The 18,404-nt window shown below is 40.8% G+C and overlaps 1 pseudogene; it reads left to right on the top strand.

Moving 5' to 3' along the window:
* Positions 1–11,398: 11,398 nt before the first annotated feature.
* LOC120881656 lies at positions 11,399–12,322 on the top strand (annotated as a pseudogene).
* Positions 12,323–18,404: the final 6,082 nt, after the last annotated feature.

Here is an 18,404-nt window from a genome sequence, read left to right as displayed (position 1 = left end):
GGCAGATTCTCAACCAGCGGACCACCAGGAAAGTCCATATGTGTTGTATTTGTAACTGTGTTCTTTTCCTTCTCCTTTCTAAATTTATTACCAAAGCAGAAAAATCTAATGAAATTGCATAAAACTAGAAATGCAGAAAATAAGACGAGAAATTCTGTAGCTTTCATGGCTTCTAGTAAACGGCCTCTGCAATGCTGCAGACTGGAGAGAATGCCACTCAGCATTTTCTACATCATTTTTTAACAGTGAAAACCAATTTGAGAATTAAGGCCTGGCAGACAATATATTTAGTCTTGCTATGGTAAGGAACATTCTCGCCTAAAAAAACAAACATAAGGAAGTGAATTTTGAAGCGTCTCCCAGATCGTGTGATTTCTCCAAGTTTTGTACCCTATGTCTGTTCCTCTGCTGTATCATTAATAAGTTCCCATATGTGCCATCTTGCTAACCACCTTACCCTCCCTTGGTCCTTTCTGTGAGTCCCTCTGCCCTAGTGGCCAGAACAGAGTGATAACTAAATAGATAACTGCTTTCTCAGGGGTTCAAATCTGGGCACTTTGACTCCAGATGTTAACTCAGCTGCCTCAGCATCAAAGGAATCAAATTCTTTGTTATCATAGTTCTAATCAACTAAGACTCGAATGATTTAGTAAATACAAGTGTCAATCACACAATACTTTGAGTTAGGACCTGTGTGTCAAAATCTGCCTGGTAACACATAAGGACTTATATTTGTAATATTTTTTTAAAGCCTCCAAAACCAGCGATTCCAGGAAATTCGCTCTGGGCTCCCTTAAGGGCCTCTTAGGAAGCCCTCACTCCCTGGGGGCAGCAGCTATTTTGAGCACTGGCCTTTATGGCTGCACCTTGGAAACCATTTGAGTTCTGACTGAAATGTACAGTTTGCAATGTATTACCAACAAGCAGAATTCTTAATAAGCTGGTTTCCTGTAGTGCATCAAAACAAGTCTAACTGATGTATCAAAGAGAGTGAGATGAAGCCTACTACTTGTAATAAATGGTTTTATGCTCTTCTATTTATCTCCACCTTCAGCCTGTCAACTAATTTTAGGATAAAAAATTAGAAAACTGCCTCTATGTGACTAGTTTTCAATTCTGCCGATATTAACATTTTAGTAACTGGCAAATGGCATCGGTTGCTCATTAGAATAAATCTACTTGATTGCATAGGCAAGCTCCCCTGGAAGAAAATACATATTTCCCCCACAGGATTCAAAGCTATTTTCATTTGCAATGCAAATACAGGCAGCCTATAAGCATCATTTTCTTTCCCTGAAATTGTTTCTTGAGGAAGGCCACGGGAGGTTGGGGGAAGCGGATAAAGGTTGCTCACCACTAATACACTAATACACTTCTAGAAGCTATCAGAGGTTCTGATTTGAGCAGTATGCTTTCTAATTAGCATGGGGTGCTGTAGGTCAAAGGGTACAAATTTGCATCTACAAGAAGAATAAGTTCTGAGGCTGTAATGAATAGCATGCTGATGTAGTTAATAAAAAGATATTTGATACTTGAAAGTTGACAAGAATAGATTGTAAGCATTCTCTCCACACACACACACACAGAGTTAACTATGTAAGGTGATGGGTGTGTTAATTATCTTGATCTTGGTAATCATTCTATGTGTATGCATGTCAATAAATCACATTGTACACTTTATTCTATTTTTATTTTTAACTTTTGGCTGCATTGCATGGTTTGCAGGATCTTAGTTCCTAGACCAGTCCTAACCACTGGACTGCCAGGAAAGTCCCCCGTTGTACACTTTAAATACATACAATTATATTTGGCAATTATTCCTCAATACAGTTTTTGTTAAGCAAACTAGAAATCATCCATACTTCAATTTGAAAAAAAGAGTAAACTGGAAATACCAAGGCAATGTACAGATTCAATGCAATCTCTATCAAATTACCAATGGCATTTTTCACAGAACTAGAACAAAACAAAGATCATGGCATCCAGTCCCATCACTTCATGGCAAATAGATGGGGAAACAGTGGAAACAGTGTCAGAATTTATTTTTCTGGGCTCCAAAATCACTGCAGATGGTGATTGCAGCCATGAAATGAAAAGACGCTTACTCCTTGGAAGGAAAGTTATGACCAACCTAGATAGCATATTCAAAAGCAGACATTACTTTGTCAACAAAGGTCCATCTAGTCAAGGCTATGGTTTTTCCAGTGGTCATGTATGGATGTGAAAGTTGAACTATAAAGAAAGCTCAGTGCTGAAGAATGGATGCTTTTGAACTGTGGTGTTGGAGAAGACTCTTGAGAGTCCCTTGGACTGCAAAGAGATCGAACCAGTCCATCCTAAAGGAGATCAGTCCTGGGTGTTCATTGGAAGGGCTGATGTTGAAGCTGAAACTCCAATACTTTGGCCACCTTATGCGAAGAGCTGACTCATTTGAAAAGACACTGATGCTGGGAAAGATTGAGGGCAGGAGGAGAAGGGGACGACAGAGGATGGCATCACCAACTCAATGGACATGGGTTTGGGTGGACTCCGGGAGTTGGTGATGGACAGGGAGGCTTGGCATGCTGCGGCTCATGAGGTCGCAAAGAGTCGGACACGACTGAGCGAGTGAACTGAACTGAGAACAAAACATTTTTTAATTTGTATGGAAACACAAAAGACCTTGAATAGCTGAAGAAATCCTAAGAGAGAAAAATGGAGCCGGAGGAATCAGGCTTCTTGACCTCAGGCTATATTACAAAGCTACAGTAATCAAAAGAGTATGGTACTGAAACAAAAGCAGAAATATAGATCAACAGAACAGGATAAAAAGCCCAGAAATACACTCATGAACCCATGGTCAATCTATGACAAAGGAGGAAAGACAGTTTTTTCAATAAATGGTGCTAGAAAAACTAGACAGTTACATATTAAAAAAATGAAATCAGAACATTTGTTAACACCATATACAAAACTAAAGTCAAAATGGATTAAAGACCTAAATGTAGGACCAGATACTATAAAACTTTTAGAAGCAAACAGAGGCAGAACACTTTGTGACATAAATCACAGGAATATCTTTTTGAATCCACCTCTAAGAGTAATGAAAATAAACAAATGAGACCTAATTAAACTTAAAAGCTTTTGTACAACAAAGAAAATCATAAAAAATTAAAAAACAACCCACAAAATGAGAGAAAATATTTGTAAATGAAGCAACCAACAAGGGATTAATCTCCAAAATAGACAAAGAGCAACATGCAACTCCATATTAAAAAAATCAAAAAGTGGGCAATCTAAATAGACATTTCCCCAAAGAAGACATATAGATGGCCAATAAACACATGCAAAGATGCTTAACATCACTAATTATTAGAGAAACACAAATCAAAACTGTAATGGGGTATCAGCTCACACCAGTCAGAATGACCATCATTTAAAAATCTACAAACAATAAATGCTGCAGAAGGTGTGGAGAAAAGGGAACTCTCCAACACTGTTGGTAGGAATGTAAATTGGCAAAGCTACTATAGAGAACGCTATGGAGGTTCCTTTAAAAACCAAAAATAGAACTACCTGCACCATCCCTGGTGGCTCAGTGGTAAAGAGTCCTCCTGCCAATGCAGGAGACATAGGTTCAATCCCTGATCTGGGAAGACACCACATTCCAAGAAGCAACTAAGCCCATGCACCACAGCTATGGAGCCTGTGCTCTAGAGCCCAAGAACCACAATTACTGAACCCTCGTGCCAGAACTACTGAAGCCCTCACACCCTAGTGCCTGTGCTCAGCAACAAGAGAAGCCACGGCAATGAAAAGTCTGTGCATTGCAACTAGAGAGTAACCCCAGCTCACCGTGACTAGAGAAAAGCCTGCACAGCAATGAGGATCAAACACAGCACAAAAAGAAATAAAAGAAAAGAAAAGAACTACCATATGATCCAGCAATCACACACCTGGGCAAATATCTAGAGAAAACTAATCTGAAAAGATACATGCACCCCAGTGTTCATAACAGCACTATTTACAATAAATGTCAAGATATGGAAGCAACTTGACTATCCATCAACATAGGACTTGATTAAAAAAAAAAAAAAAAAACACATGGTACAGGGAATTCCCTGGCAGTGAAGTGGTTAGGACAACACATTCTCACTGCTTAGGGAGCAGCCCTCCCCACAAAAAAAGACATAGTACATATATACAATAGAATCTTACTCAGCTACAAAAAAAAATGAATAAACTAATGCCAATTTGCAGCAACATGGATGGACCTAGAGATTCTCATACTAGGTAACTCAGATAAAGACAAATATAATATCACTTATACGGAATCTAAGAAAAAAGACACAAATGAACTTATTTATAAAACAGAAACAGACTTACACACTTCAAAAATAAGTTTATGGTTAACCAAAGGGGAAACATGGGATCAATTAGGAGATTGGGATTAACATATACACACTGCTATATATAAAACAGATAACCAACAAGGACCCACTACAGAGCACAAGGAACTCTACTCAATATTCTGTAATAACCTATATGGGAAAAGAATCTGAAAAAGAATACATATACATAATACATATGTACAACTGAATCATTTCACTATATACCTGAAACTAACACAACATTATAAAGCTATGTGCTGTGCTGTGCTCAGTCGCTTCAGTCATGTCCGGCTCTTTGCAAGCCCATGGACTGTAGCCCACCAGGCTCCTCTGTCCATGAGATTTTCCAAGCAAGAATACTGGAGTGGGTTTCCGTGCCCTCTCTCCAGGGGATCTTCCTGACCCAGGAATCAAACCCTCATCTGCATTGGCAGGTAAGTTCTTTACCACTAGCGCCACCTGGGGAACATACATATAAATGAAGTTCATATATGATTTTTTAATCATATAAATGTTTATAAATGAACTTCATATAAATATATATGAAGTTGTTGTTCAGTCGCTAAGTCATGTCTGACTCTTTGCAACCTCATGGACTGATGGACTTCAGTCATGTCCGGCTCTTTGCAAGCCCATGGACTGTAACCCACCAGGCTCCTCTGTCCATGGGATTTCCCAGGCAAGAATTTTGGAGTGGGTTGCCGTGCCCTCCTCCAGGGGAATAAAATGAAAATAAATAAATAAGCTTAAAAACCAAATTGGGAATACTAATTGAAGAAGGAGACAAGATAACCAGATGAGAAGATTCCAGGGGCCCTGGCAGGGAATCAGTGAAGAAGTTTCTAAACCCTAGTGAAAATGTTTAGTCACTCAGTTGTATCCAACTCTTTGTGACTCCATGGACTATAGCCTGCCAGGCTCCTCTGTCCATGAAATTCTCCAGACAAGAATACTGGAGTGGGTTGTCATTTCCTTCTCCAGGGGATCTTCCCAACCTGGGGACTGAACCCAGGTCTCCTGCACTGCAGGTGGATTCTTTACTGTCTGAGCTACCAGGGAAACTCTAAACCCTGGACTGGTCCCCAAATCTCATATTCTGAACATTTGTCTGGTCAAATTAAGGAAAAATGAGAGAAATAGGGACAACATAGTAAGATTTTCATAAAATTGGATGTCTCATTTAAAAGACTGCCTTATAAGCTTCCCTGGCGGCTCAGTGGTAAAGAATCTGCCTGTCCATGTAGGAGACTCAGGTTCGATCCCTGGTCTGGAAGATCCCACATGCCATGAGGCAACTAAATCCGTATGCCACAAGTACGGAAGCCCATGCATTCTAGGGCCTATGCTCTGTAACAAGAGAAGCCACCAAAATGAGAAGCTGTGCACTGCAACCAGAGAAGAGCCTCTGTAGCAACAAAGACCCAGCACAGCCAAAAATAAATAAAATTATAAAAATAAATAAATGAAAAACAAAAGACTGCCCTATAAGATTATAGGATCTTTAGATCTTTTCTTAGTATTATTTATTTTAAATTTTTATTGAAATATATATATACATTTTACATTCTCTTCCATTGTAGGTTATTACAAAATATTGAGTATAGTCCCCTGTGTCACACAGTAGGTCCTTGTCAGTTACCTATTTTATATAGATGGATCTTTTGAAATTTAAATCTCCATCCTTATATGATGAGGTGGCTTTGTGTGCATGTGTGTTTCATTCTCTAAATGGTATAGCACAAGGCTGACAAACACCTCCAAGATGACACTAAATAACTGTTTCTCCTAAATTCATAGTCAGACAAATATAAGTAAAATCAATAAGCAGAAGAAGCACTCCCAATTAAAAGAGTAAGAGAAATACCCTGAAAGAACAAACAATGAAACCAACCTCTCCAGTCTACTAGATCTTCAGTTCAAAAAAGAAGTTACAAAAATACTGAAGGAATTACAAAAGGTTATCAATAGAAGTACAGATCACTATAACAAGGAATTAGAAACTATAAAGAGGAGCCAATTAAAATTAGAAAACTCATGTGCTAAGATGAAAGCTGAGCTAAAGGCAATAAATAGCAACTTTAATAATGCAGAAGAATAATAAACAATCTGGAAGATAGAATAATAGAAACTGCCCAACCAGAACAGTGGACAGAAAAATGAAAGCAATATATGAGACCTATCAGATTATATAAAGTGAGCCTACCTACTCATAACAGGGTTCCCAGAAGGAGAAGAAAGAGAAATGGGGATCAAAAATGTATATGAAGAAATTATGGTGGAAAACTTCCTAAAGAAGAAAATAGACATCCAGGTACAGGAAGTACAGAGGATCCCAAACAAGATGAACCCAAACAGACCTACACTAAGACATAATTAAAATGGCAAAAGTTAAAGAGAAGATTCTAAAGTCAGTAAGAAAAAAACAAAGTTAGTTACAAGGGAACCCCCATAAGGCTATCAGCTGATTTCTCTACAGAAAAGTGGCAAGCCAAAAGAGAGTGGCAAGAAATATTCAAAATCCTGAAAGGGAAAAACCTGCAATCTAGGATACTCTACTCAGCAAGATAATCATTTAAAATAGAAGGAGAGATAAAGAATTTCTCAGAAAAATAAAAACTAAAAGACTACAGCAATACTAAACCAATCCTAAAAGAAATATTGAAAGGTCTTCTCGAAACAGAAAAGCAGCAAGAATCTGTAAGAGAAAATAACAATTGGAAAGTAGATCACTTAAATAAGCGAGTACAGGGAATTCCCTGGTGGTCCAGTGGTTAGGACTCAGTGCTTCCACTGGACAGGCAGCTAAGATCCCTAAAGCCACGTGGTGCAAGTAGTGGGGGAAGCTAGTACACAGAATACAAAGATTTTTTTGTGAATTCAATTATAACTCCAAAGAACAGCAAAAAGATGAACATGAAGATGTAAAAGAGGACATCAAAATCAAAATGTGGGGAAGGGGAATAAAAAATTGTAGATTATTTTTTACTTAATTCATTTGGCTGCGCTGGGTCTTTGCTGCTGTTTGCAGGCTTTCTCTAGTTATGCTGCACAGGATCCCCGTTTCAGTGCCTTCTCTTGTTGCAGAGCGCAGGCTTTCAGTAGTTGTGGCACATTGGCTTTGTTGCCCCTGGGCATGTGGGATCTTCCCAGACCAGGCTCGAATCCATGTTCCCTGCATTGGTAGACAGATTCTTAACCAGGCAAGTTCTGTAGTTTTTTCTAAAGAATGTACTTGAGCCTATATGACTACCAGTCTAAAGCATGTAGATACAGTACTGGGTTAAAATACTTGAAAATCAGTTCAGTTCAGTTCAGTCGCTCAGTCGTGTCCGACTCTTTGCGACCCCATGAATCGCAGCACGCCAGGCCTCCCTGTCCATCACCAACTCCCGGAGTTCACTCAGACTCACGTCCATCGAGTCAGTGATGCCATCCAGCCATCTCATCCTCCGTCGTCCCCTTCTCCTCCTGCCCCCAATCCCTCCCAGCATCAGAGTCTTTTCCAATGAGTCAACTCTTCGCATGAGGTAGCCAAAGTATTGGAGTTTCAGCTTTAGCATCATTCCTTCCAAAGAAATCCCAGGGTTGATCTCCTTCAAAATGGACTGGTTGGATCTCCTTGCAGTCCAAGGGACTCTCAAGAGTCTTCTCCAACACCACAGTTCAAATGCATCAATTCTTCGGTGCTCAGCCTTCTTCACAGTCCAACTCTCACATCCATACATGACCACAGGAAAAACCATAGCCTTGACTAGACGGACCTTAGTCAGCAAAGTAATGTCTCTCTCTGCTTTTGAATATACTATCTAGGTTGGTCATAACTTTTCTTCCAAGGAGTAAGCGTCTTTTAATTTCATGGCTGCAGTCACCATCTGCAGTGATTTTGGAGCCCCAAAAAATAAAGTCTGACACTGTTTCTACTGTTTCCCCATCTATTTCCCATGAACTTGAAAATCAGGGTAACCACAAATCAAAATTCTCCAAGCTAGGCTCAAAATTCTCCAGGCTAGGCTTCAACAGTACGTGAACCAAGAACTCCCAGATGTACAAGCTGGGTTTAGAACAGGCAGAGGAACTAGAGATCAAATTGGCAATATCCGTTGGATCATAGAAAAAACATGAGAATTTCAGAAAAAACATCTACTTCTGCTTCACTGACTACGCTAAAGCCTATGACTGTGCGGATCACAACAAACTATGGAAAATTCTTAAAGAGATAAGAATACCAAACCACCTTACTATTGCAGGAAGGGGGACCCCTTCCAGGGCCCGAAACTGGGTTCTTATATAACACTTGGAAGTGAATTGTCCGAGGAGACACATGTGCTGACAAAGCAAGAGATTGTATTGGGAAAGGGCACCCAGGTGGAGAGCAGTAGGGTAAGGGAACCCAGGAGCACAGCTCTGCCACGTGGCTCGCAGTCTCGGGTTTTATGGTGATGGGATTAGTTTCTGGGTTGTCTTTACCCAATCATTCTGACTCAGAGTCCTTCCTGGTGGTGCACACCTTGTTCAGCCAAGATAGATGCCAGAGAGAAGGATTCTGGGAGGTGGTCGGACATGTGGTGTCTCCTTTTGACCTTTCCTGAACTCTTCCAGTTGGTGAAGACTTATTAGTTCCCTGTTCCTTACCAGGACCTCCTGTCCTAAAACAACTCATGCAGATGGTTACTATGGTCCCTGGCCAGGGTGGGCAGTTTCAGTCAGTGTGCTTCCCCTAACATTACCAGCCTTCTGAGAAACCTGTATGCAGTTCAAGAAGCAACAGTTAGAACCGGACATGGAACAACAGACTGGTTCCAAACTGGGAAAGGAGTATGTGAAGACTGTATATTGTCACCCTGCTTATTTAACCTATATGCAGAATACATCATGGGAAATGTGGGGCTGGAAGAAGCACAAGCTAGAATCAAGACTGCCAGAAGAAATATCAATAACCTCAGATATGCAGATGACACCACCCTCATGGCAGAAATCAAAGAGGAACTAAAGAGCCTCTTGATGAAGGTGAAAGAGGAGAGTGAAAAAGCTGACTTAAAACTCAATATTCAGAAAACTAAGATCATGGCATCCAGTCCCATCACTTCATGGGAAATAGATGAGTAAACAGTGGAAACAGTGTCAGACTTTATTTTCTTGGGCTCCAAAATCACTGCAGATGGTGACTGCAGCCATGAAATTAAAAGACACTTGCTCCTTGGAAGAAAAGCTATGACCAGCCTAGGCAGCATATTAAAAAGCAGAGACATTACTTTGCTGACAAAGGTCCATATAGTCAAAGCTATGGTTTTTCTAGTAGTCATGTATGGATGTGAGAGTTGGACCATAAAGAAGGCTGAGTGTTGAAGAATTGATGCTTTTGAAGTGTGGTATTGGGAAGACTCTTAAGAGTCTCTTGGATTGCAAGGAGATCAAACCAGTCAATCCTAAATGAAATCTGTCCTGAATATTCATTGGAAGGACTGATGGTGAAGCTCCAATACTTTGGCCACCTGATATGAAGAGCCGACTCATTACAAGAGACCCTGATGCTGGGGAAAATTGAAGGCAGGAGGAGAAGGGGATGACAGAGAATGAGATGGTTGGATGGCATCACCGACTATGGACATAAAGTTTGAGCAAGCTGCGGCAGATGGCGAAGGACAGGGAAGCCTGGCGTCCACGGGGTCACAAAGAGACACAACTGAGTTACTGAACAACAACAAATCAAAAACATAATAGATACACAAAAACCAAAAAAGATAACTCAAGCATAATAGATTCTCAAAAAAGAACTATAAAAGAAGATCATCAAACCACAAAAGGAAAAACAAAAAGAAAGGAAGAAGAAATATAAGGTCAACTGGAAAAAAAGGTTTTAAATGGCAATAAATACATTATCTATCAATAATTACCTTAAATGTCAATGAACTAAATGCACCAATCAAAAGACACAGTGCAAATGGGAAGGAAATCTAAAAATGAGTGGATATATGTGAGAGTGTTAATAGCCTCGGTAGGGAGGCCAGAGGTCCCCAAGCAGCAAATGGCAGACTTTTTTTTTTTTCTTTTCTCTTCCAATCCTATGTTGTCATGGCAACACCTGGTTATACCTAGTTAATTAATCTCAAACCTTGAGCTAACCATTGTGTTTTTCTTATGGAAATCTCTTTCTTAAGCTATGTTAATGAACTATGTATTTGCTTGGAAATCTGCCTTTCTTCAAGATTCCTGTGAATTGTTTTCTGGCCCAGGATGACTCACCTTGTGCCAATGCTATCTCAAAATGCGTGTTGTGGGTGAGGGGCCTGGTGCAACTCTCTCAGTTTTCAGGCTTTTCCTTTCTCTAATTAGCAGCTTGCTAATAGGTTGCCTACAAGAGACCCATTTTAGGGCAAAGGGCACATAGATTGAAAGGGAGGGGATGAAAAAGGCTGTCTCCCAAAAATGGAAATGACAAGAAAGTAGGGGTAGCAATCCTCATATCAGACAAAACAGACTTTTAAAAAAGGCCATAAAGAAAGATAAAGAACACTATACAATGATAAAAGATCAGTACAAGAAGAGAATGTTACACTCATTAACATATATGCACTCAGTATTTGTTGTTGCTGTTGTTCACTCGCTCAGTCATGTCTGACTCTTTTTGACCCCATGGACTGCAGCACGCCAGGCTTCCCTGTCCTTCAGTATCTCCCAGAGTTTGCTCAAACTCATGTCCATTGAGTCGGTGATGCCATGCAACCATCTCATCCTCTGTCACCCCTTTCTCTTCGTGCCCTCAGTCTTTACCAGAACTCAATATAGGAACACCTAAATACATAAAACATGCTAAAAGACATAAAGGGAGAAATTGACAGGAATACAATAATACCAGGAAACATTAACACCCCACTGACATCACTGACAGATCTTTCAGACCAAAACAAAACAAAACAATAAGGCAACAGAGATCCTAAATTCCACAATAAAATAGAGAGACACAATTGATATTTTTAGGACATTACAGCCTCAAAATATCAGAATACACTTCTTCATAAAAACACCAAATGGTGGATGATACTGGTGCTTTGAGAAGGGCTAGAGGCCCTGGGGGCCCTGAGATGGGATGGTGGCTTCCAAGGTGGCTTCAGCAGGGGAGTCCTGGGCTTGGGTCACAGCCGGGATCAGGGATAGGGCAGAGACCACAGAGCTCACGGAAGCAAGGCCAAGGACAAGGTGTGGCTTCCGGTTACCAAGCTGGGCTGCCTGGTCGAGGACATGAAGATCAAGTCCCTGGAGGAAATCTATCTCTTCTCTCTGCCCATCAAAGAATATGACATCATTGACTTTTTCCTGGGAGCATCCCTCAAGGACAAGGTTTTAAAGATTATGCCCAAAAAATAAAAATAAAATAAAGATTATGCCCATGCAAAAACAGACCGTGCTGGTCAGCAGACCAGGTTCAAGGCATTTGTCGCCATCAGGGATTACAATGGACATGTCGGTTTGGATGTCAAGTGTTCTAAGGCAGTAGCCACTGCCATCCATGGGACCATCATCCTGGCCAAGCTCTCTATCATCCCCATGTGACAAGGGTACTAGGAAAATAAGATTGGCAAGTCCCACACAGTCCATTGCAAGGTGACTGGCCGCTGTGGCTCTGTGCTGGTGTGCCTCATCCCTGCTCCCAGGGGCACTGGCATCATCTCAGCTCCTGTGCCCAAGAAGCTCCTGATGACTGTTATACCTCTGCCAGGGGCTGCACCACCACCCTGGCATTTTCACCAAGGCTACTTTTGATGCCATTTCCAAGACCTACAGTTATCTCACCCCTGATTTCTGGAAAGAAACGGTGTTCACCAAGTCTCCATATCAGGAATTCATTGACCATCTTGTAAAGACCCACACCAGAGCCTCTATGCAGAGGACCCAGGCTCCAGCTGTAGCCACCACATAATTTGATATGAGAAAAATAAAGGGAATGAAGCCAGAAAAAAAAAAAAAAAACCAGAATACACATTCTTTACAATTACACATGGAACATTCTTTAGAATAGTAGGACACAAAACAAGCATCAACAAATTTAAGAGAATAGAAATTATTTCAGGGATCTTTTCTGATCACAATGGTATGAAAGTAGAAATCAACCACACAAAGAAGGAAAAAATGATTACATTGAGTCTACATAACATGCTCTAAAAAAGCAACGGGTCAACAATGAAATCATAGAGAAAACTTAATTATACCTTGAAACAAATGACAATGAAAACAGAATCATCCGAAATCTATGGGGTGCAGCAAAAGCAGTCTTAAGAGGGAGGTTCCCAGCAACAGAGGCCTTCCTCAAAAACAAGAAAAATCTCAGATAAACTCCCTACTTACCACCTAAAAGAATTGGGAAAAAAAGAACAAACAAAACCTAAAGTCAGCAGAAGGAAGAAAATAATAAAGAGCAGAGAGAAAATAAACAAAATAGAAATTACAAAAATAATAGAAAAAGAACATCAATAAAACTAACAGCTTTTTTTGAAAGGGTAAGCAAAACTGACAAATCTCTAGCCAGGCTCACCAAGTAGAAATAAGAAATAAAACAAAATAAACAAAATAAGAAATAAAAGAGAAATAATAACAGATACTGCAAAGATTTTTTTTAAATAGAATACAATGAACAATTATATGCCAACAAATTCAACAACCTAGAGAAATGGACAAGTTTCTAGAAACAGACAGCCCACTAAAAATGAATCAAGAAGAATTAGATAAATTTGAACAGATCCCTAGAAGTATAGAATTTGTATTAATAATAATTTTTAAAAAAATCTCCCTGCAAACAAAGTCCAGGACCAGATGGCTTCATCAGGGAATTCTACCAAACACAGGAGGAACTTATACTGATTCTTCTCAAATTCTTCCAAAAGACTGAAGAGCAGGGAGTACTCCCAGTTATTCTATGAAGCCACCATCATCCTGATACCAAAATCAGACAAAGACACTACCAAAAAAGAAAACTACAGGGCAATATCTTTGATAAATATAGATGCAAAAATTCTCAGCAAAATATTAGCAAATCAAATCCAACAATATACAGAAAAGATCATACACCATGATCAAGTTGGATTCATCCCAGGATGAAAAGGATGTTTCAACAGATGTAACCCAATCTTGTCAAACACCATAACAACAGAAGGAAAGACAAAAACCACATGACCATCTCAGTGATGTAGAAAAAGCATTTGATAAAATTCAACATCCATTCATGAGAAAAAGTCTTATCAAAGTGGGAATAGAGGGAATATATTTCAACATAATAAAAGTTATTTATGACGAACCTACAGCCAACATAATACTCAACAGTAAAAAGCTAAAAGCCTTCCTGCTAAATTCTGGAACAACACAAGGATGTCCACTCTCACCTCTTCTATTCAACGTAGTATCGGAAGTCCTAGACACAGTATCAGATAAGAAAAAGAAATAAAAGTTGTCTAAATTGAAAGGGAAGAGTAAAATTGTCATTATATGCAGATAACTTAAGGCTTAAAGATTTAAACATAAGACATGACACCCTAAAACTCATATAAGAGAACATGGGTAAAACATTCCCTGATATAAATTGTAGTGATGTTTTCTTAGGTCAGTCTCCTTCCAAGATAATAAAAATAAGAGCAAAAATAAACAAATGGGACCTACTTAAACTTATAAGCTTTTGCACAGCAAAGGAAACCATAAGAAAAACAAAAAGGCAACCAACAGACTAGGAGAAAACATTTGCAAACAATTTGAGCAACACTGGCTTAATTTTCAAAATATACAAATAGTTCATACAACTTAATAACAAAAAAAACAAACATCTCAAACAAAAAATGGACAGAAGTCTCGTTCTTTCTCCAAAGAAGACATACAGATGGCCTACAGTTCAGTTCAGTTCAGTTCAGTTCAGTCGCTCAGTCGTGTCCGACTCTTTGTGACCCCATGAATCGCAGCACGCCAGGCCTCCCTGTCCATCACCATCTCCCGGAGTTCACTCAGACTCACGTCCATCAAGTCAGGGATGCCATCCAGCCATCTCATCCTCTGTCGTCCCCTTCTCCTCCTGCCCTCAATCCCTCCCAGCATTAGAGTCTTTTCCAACGGGTCAACTCTTCTCATCAGGTGGCCAAAGTACTGGAGTTTCAGCTTCAGCATCATTCCCTCCAAAGAAATCCCAGGGTTGATCTCCTTCAGAATGGACTGGTTGGATCTCCCTGAAGTCCAAGGGACTCTCAAGAGTCTTCTCCAACACCACAGTTCAAAAGCATCAATTCTTCGGCGCTCAGCCTTCCTCACAGTCCAACTCTCACATCCATACAGATGGCCTACAAGCATATGAAAAGATGTTCACCATCTTTTTTATTAGATGCCAATCAACACTTATAATTATTAGAGAAATGCAAATCAAAACTATGAGGTATCATCTCATACTGGTCAGAATGGCCATCATTAAAAAGTCTAGAAATAATAAATTCTGGAGAGGGTTTGAAGAAAGGGGAACCCTCCTACACTGTTGGTGGGAATATAAATTGGTACAGGCACTATGGAAAACACAGAGGTTCCCTAAAAAACTAGAAATAGAGTTACCATACGATCCAGCAATCCTACTCCTGCACAAATATCTGGAGAAAACTAATTTGAAAAGATTCATGTACCCCAATGTTCATTACAGCACTATTTACAAAAGCCAAGACACGAAAACAACCAGAATATCCATCAACAGATGAACAGATAAAGATATGGTCTCATATATACAATGGAATATTACTCAGCCATATAAAAGAATGAAATAAAGCCATTTGCAGCAACATGCATGGACCTAGAGATCAAACTAAGTGAAGGAAGTTAGAGAAAGACAAATACCATATATCACTTATATGTGGAATCTCAAAAATGATACAAGTGAACTTATTTACAAAACCTACCCACAGTCATCAAAAACAAACTTTATGGTTACCAAAGAGGGAATGAGGGAAGAGGGATAAATTAGAAATTTGGGATTAATATATACACACTATTATATATAAAATAAACAACAAGGTCCTACTATATAGCACAGAGAACTATATACAGTGTCTTATAATGAACTATAATGGAAAAGACTCTGAAAAAGAAATATATGTATACACATATATGTAACAGAATCACTTTGCTATATACCAAAAAGAAAAGTGTTAGTTGCTCAGTCGTGTCTGACTCTTTGCGACCCCATGGACTACAGGCCCATCAGGCTCCTCTGTCCACAGAATTCTCCAAGCAAGAATACTGGCTTGAGTTCCCATTTCCTTCTCCAGGGGATCTTCGCAACCCAGGGATTGAACCCTGGGTCTCCTGCGTTGCAGGCAGAGTCTTTACCATCTGAGCCACCAGGGAAGAATATACCAGAAACTAACAACACTGTAAATCAACTATACTTCAATTTGTATTATTTTTTTTAAAAATATTTTAATTGAAAAAAAAAAATTACCATGCTGCACAGCATGTGGGACCTTAGTTCCCCAACCAGGGATCGAACACATGCCTCCTGCATTGGAAACAGGGAATCTTAACCACTGGACCACCAGAGAAGTGCTTACTTCCACTTAAACTACAACAAAAAAGGATCTAAAGAAGAAAAAACAAAGTTGGCAAACCATTGTTGTGCTATGTACCAAGTCCTGTCCAGCTCTTTCCAATCCTGTGGACCATAGCCTGCCAGGCTCCTCTGTCCATGGGATGTTGGTCTCCTTTAAAATAAAAATAAGTGAAACCTGGGAATCTGAGAGCAGCTCATCTAGGACATCTCAGTAAACGCTGAATCCCAACTGCAGTGAGTCAGTGGGGCTGCTTGCGTTCAGTGGAATAGCTGATTCAGAATCTAGCAAACCCAGGTGGCGCTTGTAAAGAACCCACGTGCAAATAAGGTTTAATCCCTGGGACGGGAAGATCCCCTGGAGGAGGGCATGGCAACCCAAGCCGGTATTCTTGCCTGGGAAATTCCATGGACAGGAGCCTGGCGGCTATAGTCCATAGGGTGGCAAAAGAGTTGGATAAGACTGAGCAACTTTAAAAAAAAAAAAAAAGAGAACTTGATGCATCAAAGGATCCTAGGCCATTAAAATCCTAGATTGACAGTTTGTTTGCTGATTCACAAGCCTAGGGAGGATTCTCTGCGTGTGTACTTTGTGGATTTGGGGAGAGATTCCCCCTACAGAAGCCCATTGGCTACCTTTTCCAGGACCGGTGATCACAACTTACCCATCTCACTTGGCAAAGGACCCCCTGGTTCTACTTGTCCAAGTGGGGTTGCCCCCCTGCTCCACATACACATGCAGCCTCCCCTCTTCCTGCTTCATATCAGGGTCTGGGCAGACTGGCCCTGCTGCGGCAGAAGAGAGCCCCTCCTGACTTCCCATCCGAATTTTCCTGGGCCGTGGCCTCCATTTCCCACATTGTCCCACCCTCCAATCATGTATACATGTTGTTATCAAGAGAGTAAGTAAAAATGAAAGTATGTGGGGTCGTATTTTCAAACTGACACCTTTGTTCCCCCATGTCCTCCCACCTTTTAGTGTTTTTCCATTGTCCCCAGCTCTTCCACCCTCTCATTGTGGCAGCAACCAGACCAGTCTTGTTCTCTGCTTTATGGATGTATTGATATTAGCAGAGAACAGAAAAAGGAGCAGATTCTGGTGTCTGAGTTGTAAAGGCCTAGCCCCTGAAACAAAGTAACTCCAGTGAACCCTCTCTGTTTGAGGTGGTGACTGACGAGTCCAAGCTCCCCCAGACAGACCACACAAAGTTCCCCTCGGCTGGGGTCAGGGAGGAGCAGGGGTAGATGCCAGAAGACCTGCTCACAGCCCAACATTCAGAGAGCTACACCCAGAGGGACCCACAGAGGACAGGAAGACACAGATGTCATTGTACAGGTGCTTCTGTTCCCAGTCACCAAAAGGCAAAAACTGCAAGTGCTCATCAACAGCTAAATGGATTCACAAAATGTGGTCTATCTGCACAATGGAATATTATTTGGCCATAAAAAGGAATTAAGTACTAAATACCTGCTATAACGTGGATGAACTTTGGAAATATCATGCTGAGTGAAAGAAGCCAGACACAAAGACCGTACATTGTATGATTCCATCTACATGAAATGCCCAGGATTGGCAAATTCACGGATTAGATTGGTAGTTGCCAGGGACTGGGAAGGGATAGGGAGTGACTGCTAATGGGTGAGGGTTTCCTTTTGGGGTGATGAAAATGTTTGGAACTAGACAATGTTGATAGTTGCACAATACTGTGAATGTATTAAATGCTACTGAATTGTATACTTTAAAAATTGTTGGGAATTCCCTGGCAGTCCAGTGGTTAAGACTCTGCACATTCACTGTTGAGGGCCAGGGTTCAATCCCTAGTTGAGGAACTAAGATCCTGCAGCCATAGAGAGTGGGGGAAAAAAAAAAAAACACCTCAAATTGTTAAAATGGTGACTTTTATGTTATGTGTATTTTAACACACACACACTACATAGGCTTCCCCTCCACTCCACCCCCTTGTGGTTACAAGGAGCTCTTGCACACACCCCTACTCCCATTGCCGGGTATGCACTGGTTCCTTGCACAACCTCCTGTACCCTCTTTGTTTGGCTGACCCTTTCTGCCATCTGTCCTCCCCCTCCCAAGTCAATAAGTATCGATTTAAATTGAGCCCTGCACTAAGCCACAAAGGAATTCCACATCACCCTGACCAGGACCATCCCAGGGTTCACTCGTGGGGACAGACAACTGTTGTGTTAGGCAGATCGATTTTCTCACCTACATCCTTTGCTTCTGCCTCCTCACCTCGACCCTTTCTACCCAGACATGGGAGGGGGTGCTCAGAGCGCCCCCGCATGCCTCAGGCCCAAGGATGAAAGACAAAATCTCTTGCGAACTCTCGTTCAGCAATGCCCATCACCCTGCAAGAGGGCCACACGGCAGGATGGGCTCCTCTGCGGGTGCATGCCCTGACCTCCAAATGGGGGCTCTGCGGACGCCATCAGACCCTACCACCTAGCCCAGGGTAGTG

This window comes from Oryx dammah, unplaced genomic scaffold (genome assembly GCF_014754425.2).
Source record: "Oryx dammah isolate SB20612 unplaced genomic scaffold, SCBI_Odam_1.1 HiC_scaffold_23, whole genome shotgun sequence".
NCBI lineage: Eukaryota > Metazoa > Chordata > Mammalia > Artiodactyla > Bovidae > Oryx > Oryx dammah.
This window is presented reverse-complemented; position numbering and strand designations above follow the sequence as displayed.